Source organism: Chinchilla lanigera, unplaced genomic scaffold (assembly GCF_000276665.1).
Source record: "Chinchilla lanigera isolate Chin_1 unplaced genomic scaffold, ChiLan1.0 scaffold00077, whole genome shotgun sequence".
NCBI classification, from domain to species: Eukaryota; Metazoa; Chordata; class Mammalia; order Rodentia; family Chinchillidae; genus Chinchilla; species Chinchilla lanigera.
The window spans coordinates 5,977,096-5,996,839 of NW_004955478.1; the positions used below are offsets into that span (position 1 = coordinate 5,977,096).

General features: G+C 45.1%; 1 protein-coding gene across 2 annotated transcripts in view; it reads left to right on the plus strand.

The window, feature by feature from the left end:
- Positions 1–19,744, plus strand: part of Prkca (protein kinase C, alpha) — a gene marked incomplete at its 5' end in the record, with an annotated part of 403,718 nt that overhangs the window by 290,457 nt on the left and 93,517 nt on the right.

A 19,744-nucleotide genomic window follows, 5' to 3' on the forward strand; every position in this document is an offset into this window, starting at 1 on the left:
AAAAGTTGTATCCCTCTGGAACGTTGGTCCCATGACCCCAGGACCCTTAGGAATCTTACTGACTGCAGATCCCTGAGCTTATAATGGTGCCTGAAAAGTGTTCAGGGCATATCCACAAGATGCTGGAGGGTTTTCCCTGGATGAGACTGATAATAATAGTGAAGAATTAATAAGTATTTGTGCCAGGCACTAGGCCAAATATTTTCCTTGCATAATCTCACTTAATACTTAACAGTCCCTATTGAGTGAGACTCATTTTTTACATGAGCCTTAGAGGATTTTAGGAACTTGCCAGGTGACAACACAGAGCTAGAACCTGTAAACCTGTCTGGTTGTTGAGTTCTCCAGCATAATTCTTGTACACAGTGACACGGGACAAACATAGCTCTAGGTATTTCCTAGTGCGGCCTTGCAATAGGTTAGATTTCTTTAAAACAAAAACAAACAAAAAAGTGTCCCTGTGTTTAACATGGTGTAGGAGGAAGGTTGATAAAACTGAACTCTCCATTTCTCAGAATAGGACACAGTAGCGTCCAGGGAAAGGGGTGCTGCTCATTCTAGCCATCCAAGTCGAAGGTCCCAAGGTTCACTCTTGTTACCGTCAAGAGATGGCCAAGCCCGTAGAGTCCGATTCCAATATAGTTCTAGCTGATCCATATAGCAGGATGAAAGTTTATTAATTTAGAGAAGAAAAGTAGAATTACCCATGTGCCTGTTGACAGTTGGTGTACTATAGTCAGGATCCCAGAGAAGGCAAATTATAATGAACCTGCTTCATTGATTTCTAATGTAAAATGCTGTCCCCTAGGCCATAGAAAATAGAAATCTGGGGCTGGGGATTTAGCTCAGTGGCACAGCGCCTGCCTACCAAGCGCAAGGTCATGAGTTCGATTCCTGGTACCTGAAAAAAAGCCAAAAAAAAAAAAAAAAGTGTAAAAATAGAAATCTGCTATAATCTGTTATAACCTTGGTCATCCCTTCTCTCTCCACAGAACATAGGGAACTCAAAACACTGCCCAGAAAGCATTGTGTTATAACATGAGAGTTAGATAACTGTCTAATGGCATCAGACTAAGATGGAGCACTTGTCTCAAGATAGAGGTAGCTGTGTTCCTGGGGCCAGAAGCACTTGAAGTCAGATGCCTAGATATATCTCCTTGGGCCAGTCTCACTGGCTGGTGCCTTCTAATGTTTGCATAGATCTCTGCTCATTTGAATACTGTGTTCATGCTGGACACAGGCTGATCTGAAAACCTAGGATCCCTCAGAATCCTCTGTCTCCTTCAGAGGACTTCCGGAAGCTGCACCCCCACCCAGCAATGATGAGTCCAGGAAGGTGTTGCTTCCCGGAGAAGAATCTTGCTTTCCTTGCTTCCTAGTATCCAACTTCTGTGGTTTCAATGTGTCCCTCAAATTGTATGCCTTGGAAACTTAATCTCAAAGATCACACATGAATGGTACTGGAGAGGTGAGGGCCTGTAGTAGGAGACTGAGTCATGTGGGCTCTGCCCAAACGATGGATTAACCCGCTCTGGATTAATGAGTCAGTGGCTTGTTATGGGAGTGACTTTCTTATAAAAGCAAACTCCCTCTAGCGTGCTTGCTCTGTCTTGCCATAAATGCCCTTTTCTGTGTGGTGATGCAGCATGAGGCTTTCAGCAGATGCAGAGCAGATGCCCGGGCCGTACTCTCGGACTTGCCAGCCTCCAGAGCCATGAGCCAAAACCTCTGTTCTTTATAAATTGCCTGGCCTCAGGCATTCAGTTAGAACAACAGAAAATGGACCAAGACATTAAGTCATGAAGAATCATTTGATTATGGCCCCCACATAGCAGCAAGTCCCTTTAATTTAAGTCCTTCTCTGAAATCTGATTCTCTGTCTCTCAGATGATCAATATGAAATAATTTGAAGTAGTAGCAGAACAGTGTTTATCTTAGAGTGGGTCCTTATCTTCAGATCCGTGGATGGGCCCTGGCATTCAGCTGCACTCCAGCTCCAGGGAATCAATGGATGCTTGAACACTACTGGAGTGTCGAGTTCACCAGGAGGTTAGGGAGCTAGTAGATGAAGTGGCCAATTGGAATGGAGTTGCACAGCCTCATGCTTTAGAAAACAGACCACACTGGTCTAGGAGCACATTGAAAAGCCACCCACATGGTGACAAGGTGATGGTGTGACAGCAGAGGTAGGATGCCCGCCACATGGAATGATGGTGGGCAGCTTAGGTGCAAACTGAGAATAACCAGGAAAAGTCAACTCCATTTCCAATAAACCAGGCTTTCTAAAACAAGTGGGATTCCAAGAGTTACTTGGGAAATCCAGCTATCCATGTATTTCTGGATAGACTCAAAATAACTTCCAAAGGAAAAGCAAGAGGTTTGGCCTGAGAGCATTGTATCCTGAAGGTTATGAGCCCCATGAGTGAAGGACAGTGGACAGGGGTAGGGGGAGACCACTGTGGCAGTGGGACTCTAACTTTATATGAACTCAGTGTGTGATTAGCAAGCATTGTGAATTGAGTGTGTGTCCACCTAGTCCAAAAAAATGCACTGAGAGATAAATAAGAAACCATGAATATCAGTTTGAGTGTCAGATTGGTTCTTAGGGAAGCAGAGTCACCAGTGTCCAGGCAGACAGTGAGCAGAGCCAGTGGTGAATCCAAAGAGCATCTTCCGGCATGCATCAAGTCTGGATACACATTTCCTCACCAAAGGATGGGTAAAGATGAGAACATCCACACCATGTGTGGCCCATTTTTAAAAATTATGGAGAGATAAGGGAAAGGAGTATCACCCAGGAAAACATGTGTGAAAATGAGTTACTGAAGAAAAAGGGGTTATGGAAGAATATTTGAGAAAACTCCATAAAATTTCATTAAGATGAAAGAATGCAGTCTCTATAAAATAAGAACATTAGGCCATATTTAAGCAAACAGGTGGAAAGGAAAGACAAGCAAGATGAGATTACTAAATGATTCTGAGCTATACAGCCAGGCAGACACGATGGAGTGGGCGGGGGAAGCGTGGAATGCCTGTAAGGAAACGTAAGCTGCAGCCATGTAATTAAAATGCCCACGGAGCAACGGAGAGCAGAGGAAGCACTGTAGAAAGTCACATCAGCTCTGAGAGAGCAGAGCTCTAACAGGATGTAGGGAAAAGACACGGCGGCAGTGATGGAAGAGAGCATAATAAAAACGGAAGACTGAGAACAGGATCTAACTGGAGAATTACCATTTCACCTCAAAAATGGAAGAAGAAACCCTGAAACAGGAAGAAGCACTACTTCCAGCTGACAGGAGCAATCAAACTCAAAAAAAAAATGCATTCCATTTTAGCAAAATTAACAGATGAGTTCAACTAGAAATAGCCTAGAAAATTTTTAATTACAAATAAAGGAAGCAGAACATACAGGTGGCCTCCAGGAGAACAAAAGCTGGGTCGGCAGGAGATTCCTCGCTACACGAAGTACTAAATTTGAAAAGGATGCTTCACTGATTAAGTTTGGACAAAGTTCATAGCCCCCAGATTTGTCACCCAGCCCGGTTGCCATTCATTTGACATAGCCTCAGATATACAAGGGCTTAGAATATACAGCACCCTCACACCTTTCGTAGAAAAATTATTTAAATATTATTTAAATAGGACTACAATATAGGAAGTAAAATGAAAAGTTTGGGAATGGAAGAGTCATAATACATAAGGGTAGGAGTAAGCATTAAAATCATATGAAAAATATGTATTGGAAAATATAAATCATATAATAATCATAACAATAGAGACCCCAAACTCCAGATAATTTTATAGTAGCAAGAATGAGAAATGGAATAGGAGGTAACAGAAATTTAGGACATAATATTATCCAGTTCTTCATAATAGGGGAAGGGTCAGAAGATACTATGTCTTTCTTTCTTTTGATAACCAGAGAAACACAGGATTAAAGAAAGGTTTGGCTGAGCCGAGAAGATGTTCAGCTATAGAATTAAAATAATATTTATACTGTATAAAGTTTTGGAAAAATAAATAAAAATGAAGCAGTGTACGGAAGGTTGAAAATAAAGCAAGCCCTAAAAGGATGGAAGAGTGATGACAGATGTGAAGCCATGCACAACGGAGGCAGCCATTGAGGGAGGGCTTAAGAATGTACCGGACTTGTCCCTTCCGTCTGAGTGTAATTGTGTACGCATTGATTAATCTCTCCGCAGCCCCTGCTCCGTCTCTGGTAATTACTATTCCAGTCTGTACTTCTACAAGATCAGCTGTTTAGAATTCCACAAGTATGTCAAGATCAAGCCGTGTTTGTCTTTCTGTTCCTGGCTTATTTCACTTAACATAATGTTCATTAGGTCCATCCGTGTTTCTGCCAGTGACAGAATTCCTTTGTGTGGCGAGGACCGCACTCTCCTATCCATTCATCTGTTGACGGCACACATTGGTTCTGCATCTTGACTATTATGAACACGACTGTAATAAATAGGACAGTGCAGATTCTCTTTGACATACCGATTCTATTTCCTTTATATATATACCCAGGAGTGGGATTGAAGGATCATATGGCAGTCCTATTTTTAATTTTTTGAGGAACCTCCATACTGTATTGTACAGTGTGGTGACTAAGATTAAAAATATTATAGTGTATTTCAAAATAACTAGAAGGGAGAATTTTGAACGCTCTCACCACAAAGGGATGAGAAATTCTTGAGGTGATAGAGATACTATCTGCTCTAATTTGATTATTTACATTATAATACCTGTATGGGGACATCACACTGTATTCCATACTATTTGCAATTACTATGTGTCAAATACAAACAAAAACCCAAACAAAAGAGTGTTCTGGAATTGGACTGTGTTCCCAGCCGTGCCCCTTACTAGGAACGGGGCTTTGTGTAAGTTGCAACTACATCTGTCCAGGCCTCAGCTTCCCCATCCATAAGACCTGCATACCAAGCAGCGTTGCTACGTAGTTTGGTTATCATGTCCAAAACACAGCGCACCTTACCAGGCACATGCTTGTAGTTGCAGATATTGAGTATGTGATCGCAAGGTAAACCACCCACAGTTTCTAGACAGAGAGGTTTTAAATAAAAATTCAGCCGTGTTCTATTAATAGAGCGTACACCAAAAGTAGAATGGCCATAAACACTAAGCGTAAAGGAGGTGCAGAGATTTATCAGGTGAACAAAACACAAGCAGCTCAAGTGGAGTGCCCTGATTCATGGAACTCTGCGTGTGGATGGAAAGTGCTGAGTGCGGACTTACACTGCTGCATTTTAGAATGTGTTGGAAATCTAGAACAACATAAAGTAAAGGCGTGTTGCGGGAACTAGTGGGCGGCTGAATGTGATAAAGTACATGGCCCTGAAAACAGAGCCTGCTGTAAACAACAGAAGCCACATGAGCCAGTGAAAAAGGTACGGCTTCGTCCGCAGTTGTTGCTGGGAAAACTGTCTAAACATTTAGAAGACAAAAAATGAATGAGATCTTGCCTCACACTGTTCACCAGAATAAATTTCAAATGGATTTAAGTGTTAAATATAAAAAAGAAACAAAATAATGAAAGAAAGCATTGGTGAATATGTAACTAATCTCAGAAAGGCCAAGGATTTTCAAGGCCTGAGAGAAGTGGGAGAAATAAAAGGAAGCATTTCATGGCTTTAACCACGTAAAAGTTAAGCTCCTATGTGTCTTGAAGCATGGCAAATCTAAACACAGTTTGTGGCAAATATGGAAAAGAGGTGTTATCATACATATCCGCATGAGTCTTCTGGCCCCAAAGGAAACTTCTTTACTACCCTCTAGGAAACTTGAATAAAGGGTACTTCGAAGAAAAATAAATACAAATGGCCAAACTGAGGAGAAAAGTTAAACCTAAAAAACAATCAAGGGACAGACAGACAGGTATTCTTTACTTTTCTTACCACACCCTTGATAGGATTTTGGTAGTTCTTTGGTAAAACTTTCTGGGGCGTCATATGACAATGGGTCTTGGTTTTTGTTTTTTTTTTTGGTTTTTCTCCGGTACCGGGAACCGAACTCACGACCTTGAGCTTGCCAGGCAGGCGCTTTGCCACTGAGCTAAACCCCCAGCCCCAACAATGGGTCTTAAATAATTTTATACCCCTTAATCTACTTTCAAGGAAAAAACCCTAAGGGAAATACCAAAAATTTAGATAACTATTTCTGCATGAGGATCATTAGTTGCTGTCTTCTTTGTAAAGGCAGGATCTAAAGCTAGCAAAAAATGATGTGAATTCTATAAAAATAAACATTCCACTACAGGAAGGAGAGGAGCAGTCAATGCATCAGTATGCCAACATCAGTATTCTCTTACAGTAGAAATATAGGTACCTTTATTCTTTTTCTTTATACATTTATGTTTTTAAATTTTTGTATCTTCCATCCCGTGTACCATAAAAATAAAAAAAAAATGTTTGTATGATGAGTGTATCTTTTACACTCACAAGGAAAAATAAATATTTCTAAAGGTAATATTTTCTTAGGCTTTTATGCAGGATCATATTAGTCTTTCATAGCTTGGGATTATTTCCTTATAACCAGGTTGCATTTCCTTTGGGAACACTGGATCATAGAGCTTTAACAGAAAATTTTATTTTCAGCTAACCTTAAGAGAAAAAGTATGATCTTTTTCGAAGGACTGAATGCTGCTCTTTCTCTCTCACACCACACTCCTCTAAATTCTTTGTAAATTTTATTCCAGCTTTTTTTCAATCGAGGAGTTACTGACTCACGTTTTTTGGCCCCTGGATTTACCAGGACAGAAATTCATCTTTCTTTTTTGCCAAACAGTGTGTCTCACCAACAAAACAGAACATTTAATAGTAGGTGCTAAAATGTGAAAATTTTCTGTCAGATTTATGGTGTCTTGGTTACTTTTCTCTCGTTGCTGGGACAAAATATCTGACACCCCAAATTAAGGAGGGAAAGGTTTATTTACCTTACAATTTGTGGAGGTTTCAGTCCATACTCGGCTGGCTCCAAGGCAGGGTGGCACATGGCAGAGGGCAACAGTTCATGGCAGCGGAAAACAGCAAAAGCAACAAGAGCAAAAAGGAGGAGGAGTGGCGGCAAGCAGCCTCTTTCTGTCCCTCACATCTGCAAACTGTCCACCCCAGGGCGGGTGTAGCGCTCACACCCATAATCCCAGCATTGGATCATGGATCAGTCATAAACTCTAAAAGCCCGCCCCATGACTGCATGAGGATGTGGGGGGACATTCAGACACAAACCGTAACATATGTATAGGTCATGTGTAGAGGGAACTGGGTAGCTAAACAGATATATGTTTGATGTGTTTAATTTTTCTTGCTTTTGTCTTTGACAATAAGGAAACAACAATCACAAAATACATGGGCCATTATGTATTAACATAAGAGATTGAGTCAAATTCTGTAGAGTTCATAAATAAATATTAGCAGTATCAGCAGACTTGATACATCTGATTAGAACAAGTACACCAACCAGGCAGCCCCAAGCCCCGCTGGTACACGGGCTCTCAGTGAGCTGGTGCCTGGTCAACAGTTATTTGATGCTGATGCCTTTGCATTTTATTTCTCCAAATCCAAGGAAGAATCACAAGATAATTCCCAAAGTGGCTGTCTGATGCATTTTTCCTGGAAGCTGGAGACATATCGTATGTTCTTCAATTTCTGTGGTTGAGAGTATCTAATATTTTCCAAAAAGGTACTGGATCCCTTTTGGCCTGGCTTAGTCTCTCTCACAGAGCACTGTTGATTTTTCCTTGTCCTGGAGTCCCTCCAAATGGACGCTTTATGTACTGCAGCTAAAAGATGCAATGTTTTCAGGCTTTCTGTTTGCCTTAGCTTCCCAGTCAGTCAACAAGAGTCCATTGAGCACTCGCCTTGCCCTCTGCTGAGCCTGGGGAAAGCCCAGGTGGGTGCAGTGCCGGCCCCTGCCCCCAAGTTACTGGCGGTCTGCAGGGATGCAAGTCACATAGGCTGGACTGGCGGGGAAGTAGAAGGTCAGAGACAGCAGGTCCTTGGTTAAGGTACAGGCCAGTGGAATTGAGATGGATAGAAGGGTGTGCATCAGGTGGAGTGTGCCCGGGGAAGGGCCTGTGTGAACCCAGAAGCGTGGGGCAAAGGTGACCTGGAGATGCATGTAGTTGGCAGATAGTTACTGAGTGCCTAGCAAGATGCTCTGGTAGGCAGTTGGGCTCAAAATAATTAGTGGAGGAGTGAGAGAGAGAGAGAGGCTGGCCTCATTAGTGTGGAATGGACTTTTGGGGTTATGTAAGTCCTAAATGTGATAGGTTGCAATTAACTGTTTAACATCCTTAACCAGCCAATCGGAGTTCATGGCAGCTTCTGGATCACACCAGCATGTGCTCAGTGGAGGTGGGCCAGAGGATACAGCATCCCTAAAATGTAGATAGAAATGTTGGGGTACATGGTGGGAAACACAGGTTGTTAAGTGTTGTAGAAATGCTGTAATTAAAGGCCACCACCCAAGCTATGGTTAAAAATCTCTCAATCATAGTGAGAGAATAATGTGATGTTTTTGTTGTTCCTGGCCAATTATATTGTATCACTCGGGTGGATGGCGGTCCATAGGGCTGACCAGAGCCACCATGGACTAGCCTTGTTACTTCTAGCTCCTATCGGAGAGCAGGCCCCAGTCAGTTCTTGCTCCCCATTTGCAGTACTTCTCCCGGCTCCCAGAATACCTGGCTCTGTTCAGGCTGCTATAACAGAATATCATACAGCGGGTCACTTGTAAGCAGCAGAAATTCTCACAATTCTAGAAGGTAGAAAGTCCAGTATCAGGGTGCTGCCTGACTTTATGTCTGATGAGAACTCATTTCCTGATTCGTCTCATTGGGTACTCATATGGAAGAAGGGGTAGACAAGCTCTTTCGTAAAGGCACTAATTCCATTTATGAGGGATCCGATAACCTTCTTATGACCTCGTAACCTTCCACAGGACCCCTGCCTAGTGTTATCACCTTGAGGGTTAGAAGCTTGACGTATACACTGATGGCGGTGGAAGGGCGTAGGGGAACAAACATTCAGACCATAGCACAGGCATCGTCCCACCCCTGGCCAAAACGGAGCAGCCTGAGGGATGCCGAACTCCTTTTGCACACAGGTTCTGTATGTGTGAGGAAGAAGGAAGATGCTTCTGTTCTCGGAGAGCCAGAATCTTTATTCACACGTACCACAAAGCCCTCGACCCAGGACTCAGAAGCCACCAGATGTCCTGGAGACTGTAGTATTATGTTCAGAGTTCATGACTTATGGAGGATAGAGAATATTTGACCTGGGTGGTATGAGGATTGCCCCGTACCCAAAGTTAAAGGAATGTAACTTGAGAGCCACACCTCACTGTGCCCTTTCCCTGCCCAGGCCCCTTCTTCTCAGGGACCCCTGTGCCCACCTGGTAGTCTTGCTGGTTCTGGTTTCTCCATGAGGTCTTGTACCAGCGTCCCCACCACCACCGTGCAAGGGCTCGTCTCCCTGAATGGTTTGAGAGGCTCCACGTCAGAGCCCCTAAACTGGGAACCTTGCCTTATTGCTAGACAGCTTGACCACCCCCACACCATTACGTGGAAAGGGTTTCAGCAAATCCTGTTCCGGAAGCAATCTGTCACTCCACCAATTTCCCTGTCAATATGTGCCGAGGAATTCTGGTTGCTGGCACAGAACTGACTCCTCGCGACGTGAGGGAACTGGCAGCTCCTAAGACACAGTTTCTCCCTCGTGGCATCATCAGAGGTACCCGAAGTACAGATGCAAACAAATCTCAGAACTGTGTGTTCTTCCCAGTGACGTGACCGAGCAGCTGTGAGCTCTGAGCTCCGTGGTATGGTGCAGCCACTCCCTTGTTCCCAGCTGGTAGGTGAGGGTTTTCCCTTTTGTCTCTGATTCAGCCCAACATCTGCTCAGGATGCTGTTAAACTGGGCATATGGCAATTAGTGGGCTAACTTGCTCAGCAGGGCTGGCCCCACGGCTTGTAAAAGCACAGCTGGGCTAAGTGGGAAGCAGACGGGCCTTGCCCCTGCCCTCTTCCACCAGGTCAGCCTTCGCCTCCCCTTGCTCCTCTGCACACCTTCCTTGTGGAGCAGCTGGCGCTTTATTAACGAATAGCGCCACTGATGCCTTGTGGAGCTCACTGTTTGTACTTGGTGCCTGGGTGGAGCTGAGGTGTGGAACGGGCTGGGTTGTCTCAACCAGCTGGGGTTGGCCAACACAGTGGGTCATGGCCAGATCAGGTGCTGCAGGGAACAGCTGCAAATCAGGTTTGTGCAGACTCCTGCACCAGAGAAACCTCATCCTCAAGCAATTCAATGAGTTGTTGGGGTGGTAGGGTGGTGTTTGTCTTATGCTAAGAATCTACAAACGATGGCCTAGGGGCCATATCTGAACCACTGCTTGTTCCTTTAAATGTAGTCCTATTGGACTATGGCTACGTTCATTGTTTATGTATTGGCTATGTCTGCTTTCACTCTGAAGCTGCAGAGCTGCGAACTTCAGTAGAGGCTATGTGGCCTGCAAAGCCTAAACTGTTGATGACCTGGTCTTTAAGGAAAAGTTTGCTGCTTCCTGTTCACATGAACAGGTAGGTGTACCTGAATCAGGGGCCAAACCCTGATGTTTTCACAAACCAGACAGAGTCCTCAGAGTAAGGATTCAATTATACGCCTGACTCCATCCCTTACTAGAAGCCCCACCTTGAACAAGTTACCCAGCCTCTCTATACTTCTGTCTCCTCATCTGCAAAATGGGCAACTGAGTCCTGTTTTCACAAGAATACTGTGAGGATGGAGTGAGTGGGTGAGTGGGGCATGTGAACATACGCCAATGAATATGTTAGTCTTTTTTGTTACTGAAATGTAATTCCCATCCTAAAATTCACCCTCTGTCAGTATATTCACAAGATTGTGGAATAGTCACCACTGTCTAATTCCAAGGCATTCCCATCACCTAGACAGAAATTCCTTAGTGATACTGGTAGGTTGAATAATGACCACCCAAAAGATACCAGTTCCTAATCCCTGAAATTTGTAAATGTGACTTTGTTTGGGAAAACAAGAGGGAGTGGTCTTTGCAGATGTGAAGAAGTTAAGGGTCTGCAAAGGAAATGAAGTCAGCGTTGCACACCCAAGTCCATTGCAACACTGTTCACAGTAGCCAGAAACGGAAACAACCTAAGCATCCAGAATGATTGCATGGGTAAGACCAATGTGATACCTATCCAAAATGGAATGCTGAGAGTAAAACCTCTTACTTGCAACAACTTGGATGGAACTGGAGATCATTATGTTAAGTGAAATAAGCCAGGCGAGAAAGGCGAGTGTCACATGAGCTCACTCATATGTGGACCCCAAAACAGTTGATGTCATAGAGGTTGAGAGTAGAATGGTGGTTCCCAGAGGTCAGGAAGAGATGGGGGAGGGAGGAAGGAAGGGAGGAAAGTTAGTTAGTGATACCAAGTTACAGTTAGATAGGAGTAAGGAGTTCTGGTGTGCTGTTGCACAAGGGTGGCTGTGGATCATAGTAATGAGCTGTTTCAAAAAGCTAGAAAGAATTTTGAAAGTGTTCACCATAATGAAATGAAAAAAGTTTGGTAGATAAATATATTCAACCCAATTTAAATATTTTGTAATGTATACCCATATCAAAACATTACACGTTACAGCATTAATATGCATGAATTTTAGTTTTATACATCCATTTAAAAATAGTTTATTTGGGCTAAATATATCTGTAAATTAGTTATCATAGGTATCACAGCAGTGTTTGAAAATGTAACTTTTGAAGACTTTTTTAAATTGGAAATTTTTAAAAAGTTTTATACCTACAGAATTCTGTAGTTTTGCAACTATAAATAAAATTTGAATCACCAACTTAAACAAAAATAAGTTTACAAAAATTTTTTAAAAGTTAAGAGGCTTCAGACGGGGAGATTTTCCTGGATTATGTGGGTAAGGCTTAAGTGCAACCATGTGTACCCATCTGAGAGGCAGAGATGAATTAATTACATGTGGAGAAGGAGGCAATGTGGAGGTGGCGGGGAGACTGGCGTGGTGCAGCTGTAAGCCAGGCAATACCAGCAGCCTCTAGAAGCTGGGAAGGCCCGGCACAGATCCTGCCCTGGAGCTTCTTAGAAGCTTCGTGGTGCTGCCAGCACCTTGGTTTTGTCATGGTGGTACTGATATTGAACCTCTGGCTTCCACAACTGTGAGAGGATAAATCAGTGCTGCTTTACGTCCTGAACATTGTGGTAATTTATCCAAGAAGCCACAGGAATGTAATCCAGTTCCCATTATTTAATGGGATTATTATTGATGCCTTCCTTCTGGCAGAAGGCAGGCCCAAGGCGGAGGCTGTGTCTCGGGACGAACACTGAGGCACGGTTGTTCTCCACACCACTCCACTTCTTGGCCGAGATACTTATTCAGCCAGCAGGCCTTGGTTTATCAGGGACCAAGTGTGGTCTGAACCCCAATCTTCCCCTTCAGTTTTTCTGTTCTGCAGAGGACTAGAGAATGCTTGTTACCAGTCCACTTATTTAAATACAAGATCACCAAAAATTGCTTTTTTAATTAATTTTCTATAAGATAATATAACAGGAAATATAAGTGCAGCAATTTTATCAAATTTATTCAATGCAAGAAGCAACTGGCTGAAATGTGTTGCTCAGGGTAAACTGTTCAGTAGTTAACCCCCCACAAAAAGGCAGTTTCACCCGGCCAGCAGGCCTCTTGTAGAAGGCACATCATCTGTGTTTTGGTAGTGGGGAAATGAACACTGTCTTGGTTGTATTCATACTGTTTTGTGGAACATCATCTTTCTGGGCTGCAATATTAAAAATCTCCCCAGCGCTGCAAATTTACGCGGTCTGCTTTCACCACTGCTGCAGTCCTCTGTTCCCTCTGTGTTTCCCGTGTACCATTTGTTCTGGAACTGTTACCTACAGCAGAGAGGCCGAGGAAGAGAGAGTGACAGCAAGGAGCTGCAGAGCACCAGCCCTGAGCGAGCACAGGCAGAGCCTGCCCTCATGGCCTCTTGGGTGTCAACCCCACCGTGCTCTTGGGCCCCTGTCTCCCGCATCATGGTCTCCCTGTCGGTTCTTAGGCAGATGTTAGCATGTCCAACCACAAAGACCACGTAGCAACCCAAATACCACAGGGTACTAGGTGGTTTTGTGATGTTGGAATTACACCCCAGGAGCTACTACACTCACACCTTTAAATTAGCTCTTGGCACTTTCCACGCACCCCTCCAGGGGCAGGTGTGGCTCAGCCCTGGCCCTGCCAGAGCCCCCAGTGCTCCGCCGTCATCCCTCCCTCCCCCGAAGGCTATTTGCTCTCTTTCCGTTCCCCTTGTTTTCTCTGGGACAAAGTTCTCGCTTACCGCATCCTAGCCGAGGCCAACTTCCCTGCCTCTTCTCTGCCTGGGGCTTTGTCTGTGTCATTCTTCTGAACTAGCAGGTGAAGTCTGGGTATACACAGAGGCTCACCGCAGCCCGAGTGCCCGTTTGTGCCATGTAGCACGCAGGTTATTTCACCTCTCTGCCCATGGCCCCACTGCAGATGGGCTTGGTAGTAGTGCCTATCGCTGTTGCAAAGGCTTTATGCAGTGCCTGCCACTTGGTGAGCTCTCCAGAAATGCTGCTGCCCTCACTGTCTTGTTGACTGTCTTCTGGACACTCAAGGAGGGGCTGTGGGGAACACCCGGCTGCAGCCTCAATGCCATGTGGTCCAGTCAGTGATTTTCAGTGGGAAAAAGTGCTACCGCTCTCTCTCTCTTCATCCCTCTCCCTCCCGCTCGCCTGCATCCACCAGCATATACACTCACGTACCTCTCTGCCTCAGCCTTGAAAGCAGAGCACCAAGAAACAAGGTAGTCCATCAAGTTTCTCTGTCTTCGGGTTTCCCTAAGTAATGTGTGGCCCTAAAGTTCTCTGGAAGAACATTGTATCTAATAATCACCCAAATAACTAATTCTTCTGGGCTGGAGGTCACCTTTTATTAACCAAAGATGTGGCTTATGGATTTGGGACGCCTCCATCCCTCTGTCACCTGATGTTCAATGGCTCCAGGTTCTTTTAACCCAGGACACTGAGCTTCCTCATTTCCTGCAGTCCTCCGGCCCTGCCTCCCCGCCCTCCAGTAGCTCTGCCTTCATATTTCTTTGGCCGGTGGTAACTTCAAAGAAGAGTTTTGTTGTTGTTGTTCAGGGGTGTCAGGGAACATAGTTACTGCAGTTCTCAATTCACAATAGGATTAGAGAATTTGTTTACTCCTGTTTTTGTGGCCAGGCAGGGTTGAGGTGGGAGGGTGCTGCCGGATCAGCACATGCTGAACAATCCTGACTTCTGCAGTAAGTCCCTGTTTTGAACTTTTGTCCTTTTTTGTTGGCTTTTAAACAATAGCCGTGAACAAGGGAGCTCTTGGAGCAGGGCGGGACAGGGGAGGCAGCAGAATGTAAAGTTATTTTGTAAAGCAAAACACATCTTTTGATGGGCCAGGGTGTCATTTAATTTGGAGACACTTGACACTTGTGCATCCCCGGACAGTGTCACTGGATAGCAATGAGCCCTAAACAAACAGGGTTACTGTGAGGCATAGCTGGCCAGCCTCTCTGCAGGCAACAGAAATGCAGCCGTGTCCTGGGCAAAGCGTCTTGTTTAAACGTCCAGGGACGGAGCCTTCCCAGCCTCCATGTACTCTTGAAGTGACCTGTACCCAGCCAGCGCCCCCACAGCAACCTCGGAGTGAGGTTCACAACGTGCACGGGGGCAGGCAGATGGGAAGGGGAAGACTCCGCCTGCTTACGGTGTTGGCCTTGATCTAGCTTCTCTGTTGGGTGGTGAGCTCATGAGTGTTTATCATACTTTATAATTTATACTACTTTCATTGTCTGGATTAAGAAACCATCTGGAGAATTCTCTGGATGGATCAAAAATTGCCTTGAATTTTTTTTTTAATCGCAGTCTATTTTGGAACATCTAAGAGCTATTTAACTCTAGCTTAACCCTGTTGTTTGGAAATTCCAGAACTATATGAGCTGTCCCTTTAATATACTTCATTCCTTTACCTTGAGGAAACAGCTCCACTCCTGGGCCAGGAGGACTGGGTAGTGGCGGCGAGAAGAAGGATGATGGTGTAGATAGCAAGCAGTGAGTGAGTTAATACTCCTATCAGTAATAATAGCAAATACTTGCATAGTGCTTCCTTTGTTCCAGGTTCCCTAATGCTTTATACATATAAAAATTTAATTTTCATAATAACCCTAGCTGTTAGGCACTATAATTGTCTCTATAGATGACCTGACTGAGAAATTGAGTATCTCGGCCAAAGCCATACAACTGATCAGTGGTAGAGCAGGGATATGGCTGCAGCTGCCCACACTCACAGCCTCCGTGTTCCGCTGTCCCCAAGACGGTGCTGCTGCACCCAGTCAAGCAACATGAGCCCACGGGTCCCGTCAGCATCCTCGGATACACGTTAAGCCTTCACTTGAGTCAAGTCTCAGAGGAAGCCTCACAGTCCCTCTTGGCCATCTGCCTGCCTCAGCGCACAACGCCCCTTTTCCTCTGTCAGGCAGGAAAAGTCAGTGACCTCATGGTCTACATCGTACTTTTCCTTCCCCACCCCCACCCCAGGGCGCCTGTGTCCGGTGCAGGCTGCTCAGCCCCCTGAGCTGAAGAGACAGACCGTATGCCTGTCCACCTACCTCACTTCTAAGCATTTCTTCAAAACGCACACGTCCTGCGCCACCCGAGCCCCCTGTGACAGGCAGTCTAGGTAGATGTTCCTCAGTCTTGCTAATGTTATTTGGATGGGTTTTATCCAGAAAGAATATCTGACATTCTCCAGAAATTATATAACCTTCTGATGCAGGCTGGTATCTCTTAATTTGGGGCTTGACAGCTGATAATTTCAGAACAGTCATCTCAAGCCAAAAGATGAGAGTATAATTAGTGTTCTGTATTTCTATTAAAGTCCTCAAGTTGCAGAACAGACTTTCCATTCTGAAATGGCCACTACCGCAGCACACTTGTATTTCTTCAGCAGATGTCCCTTCTCATGAAAGCTGCAGAACTGCCAAAGAACCACGCAGGAAAGTGTTCTTACCGTGCCCCTCCATGGGGCTCTGGGCCCGTTTGGGCAGATCCTGTTAATCCTGTGAGAGGCAGGCAGTCCTGCTGCCAAGTTTATGTGCCAGGGAAATCCACTATTTCTGTACTGCTACACTCAGAGACCTCTACCTTTGGGAACTTGAATTGGCACGATAGATCTTTTAAGAAAGAAATCTCCTTCTCAGTAGTGTATCAAAGTAGCATGATCTTTTTCCTATCTTAATTTTGTGGATCAAAACAATTCATTCTTGCATAAGGTGAGAAACAAGCGGTGAGCTGTGGGATATTTGCCGGGCTGTTCTTGAGCCCGCTGCTTCTCTTAGGCTGTGGAATGTCCCCATCCTTCATAACCTCAGAGGTGGCATTCCTTCCCCGTGCTTCCCAAGCGTGGGATAGGACTGCCGAGGGGCATGACTTTCGGTGCCACTGAGATGGTTTCTGAAGATACCAAACTGACATTTAAAACATTACAAGGCGAGAACGTCTCTTTTCAGTTTTCTTTACAGTCTTGGTTGTAATGCGGAGGAAGACCATCTGGGGCTAGGATATCACTAACACTCTAACACTTGCTAATTTCCCAGTTGTAGAGAAGAGAGGTCGGACCTCTGGCAACTGTAGGCAGCTAGAAAGGCCTAACACAGATTTTTCACTGTATTTACTCCTATGAGAACTTCCTATTTATGGCAAACAACCTTGGCTTTTCTTTTATGGAAGTGATACCTGTACTTTTTCATGTTGGATGTTAAAAAGTGTGAGAACTGAAAGGAAAATGGGAATAATAATCCAAACCTGTGAGTGCGAAGGTAAGGCCAGTCCGGGACTGCACTGTCAGAACCACTGCTACGTCAGTGAGTAGCACTAGCCCTGACTTCACATAAGACTCTTCCAGGGAGCTTGGAAGATCCTAATGCCTGGGCCTCAACCCACACCAAGTGACTTTGACCCCCTGGGGGTGGAGTCAGGCATCAGTACTGGACTCACTTTCCAGATGTTTCCATTTGTAGCTGAGGCAAGATCAGCCTTCTGCCTGTACTGGGGTAGCATTCTTCTACCTCTGACCCCACATCCTGATTACATCTTATCCTTCCTTTCCTTCTGCTTCTAGACCTCCTCATCCACTCCTTTCGTTTTAATTTTGCTCTTCTCTTTCCTAGCTTCTGTCCTCCAGAGAGGAGGAGCACCATTCTTCTTAGCAATGCCCTCGATCGTTGCTTCTTCTTTTAAGACAACTATTGAAATCACTCACTTAGTTGCAGCCATGCTGGGTAATTTCCACACTGTACTATTTTCAGTAGCATTTGTTTGCCAGGTCGTTAGCCAACAGTCTGGTTTCTGAACATCTAAGCTTTTTGGATTTTGTTGTTTGCTGGTAACTTGCTTTGACAGTAACTGTTCCTGGGTTCTTAGCCTATTGCTGCTGTAAGCACTTTATATGTATGCACCTTTGTCATCCTGATATATCAGTCATCCTATTGATCAATCATTGATCAGGGTGATATGTCATCCTATACCAGGGAGGTACAGTTCTTCAGATAAGGAAACTGAGGCACAGAAAGATGAAATATCCTGCCTACATCTGTGACGTGGTAGAGCTGAAATTCACATTCAGGCAGCCCTGCACCAAAGCCCACATTCTCAGCAGATGGGACCCCTAGTTGGTTGTTCATAATCCTGATTCAAGTGTCCTGGCCTGCGATGAGTCACACATCAGAAGACTGTTCTCTGCTGCACTAAGAGATTGAAATTTGGCCCACTGTTTGCTTCAGTGTCATTTGGAATTGATAACTCTTTTTATTTCCAACTTAGATGATAGTATCTCAGCAGGAAGCCCACAGCTTTAAATCCCATCAAGATTTTAGCTCATCACCATTTGGAAGAGATCAGCCTTAAGTGATTTCATGTGTGCTGGCTGTCAAGCCTATAAACGAGATACAAAAGCCAGCGCCCACAATAACTCTGCAAATGGCAGGAGGCAACACTGAGACTCCTGGTGGCTTTGATAAGGTCCCTCATTAGCTTATCTGGAATGTGACCTTCTGCAGCCTCCATGTTAGACATCCCAGGGCACGTTCTGCCTTTTAAAACGTATCAGATTCGCATGCTGGTGCTTAAATCAGAGACAGACCTTTGGCCTGCTTCCATTACTTGTGGAAGACGTTCTCTTTTCTGATACTTGGGCTTGATTTTTAGGAGGTTAGACCTTCTGAATTGCATTAAACCTTAAAATCTCAGGTGAATTTTCCAGTGGCTGAGCCCGCTGTGGCCCTCCAGTGTCACTGAAGGCTTCAGAATGCTGAGTTCTGGGGCTAAGCCTGAGACACTGTGCCTAGGGTGAGTAGTCACATTACTGCGTCTTTTCCCCCCATTTTCTAGGCCCCAAGTACTGTATAGAAGATACTTTATGTACATCATGTCATTCAGCTCTCCCAGGAAGCTTATGCCACCAGAATTCGGGTCTTGTTTGTTTTTCTAGTTGAAGAACCAGGCTCAAGGCTGTCAGCTCCGGGTCTTGGGGCTACACAGTGAAGCGGGCAGGATTTGAAAGTAGATCTGCCGAGCAGTAGAGCCCAGGCTGTGGGTTTATGCTCGGTGCACTCCTGAGCTAGACAGTGTGTTCTACTTTGGATCTCCGTGTCCCCCCAAAAGCTCATGTGTTCAGACTTGGCCTTTTACAGGTGATTGGATTCTGAGGGCTCTGTTCTCCCCAGGGGGTGAATCCACAGCTGAATGTGTTGTAGGAGGTGGGACCTAGCTGGGAGAGGTGGTTCGTTGAAGGCATGACCTGGAAGGGTGTATCTGCCCCCCTGGCTCCTCCCTCTGCTCCCTGCTTCCTGGCCACTGTACCATAGACAGCTTTCCTCCGCCATGCCCTTCCTGCCTGGGAGTCAGCCAGCTATGGGCTGAGCGCTCAGAACACCATGAACCAAAACGAACCTCTCCTCCTTTACGTTGTGAGCATCTGGTGTTTTGTCCCAGTGACAAGAAACGTAGCTAAGACACAAGGTTAGCTACTGTTTGCTGGGCAGAATGTGAAGAACTTACTAAGTTCAGCTTCTGTGTGGTAGGCAGACTTGAGCTGGCCCAGTCCCCCTCTCAGACCATTGAATAGGTCCCCTCTGTCACCTCCCTGCGTTAAGGCTGCCGGCTAAGAAGACATGAGGCTACTGACTTTCAGGAGTACAGGACTCTGCCTGCATACAGTGGGGCCACAGACTAGAATGGGAAAAGCTTGTCTTTGACGCCTGCTCTTAAGGCCATACCTCCCTTATTTATGTCCAAAGATCCAACATCGTTAACATTCTCCATGCCTCCCTTATTGGCTGCCCACCTTATTCTAAATTTCGTCTATAATTCTTAACAATCAAACTCTGCTGTGAATCTGTGCTGGCCAGGTAGACCTGTGGTTCTGCAACTTTTGCATCTATCAGAATCACCTCGAGGTTTGCTGCACCGATCTCTGCTCCCCACCCCAGAGTTCTGGATTCAGTAGATGGTGTCGGTGCTACTGACCCAGGGACCACACTGTGAGAACAGCCAGGCACATGTGTATCAGTGGTACCTGCCTGACTGGGAGCCCTGGCGATGAGAAATTGCACTCTTGCTGGAAAAGATGCCATT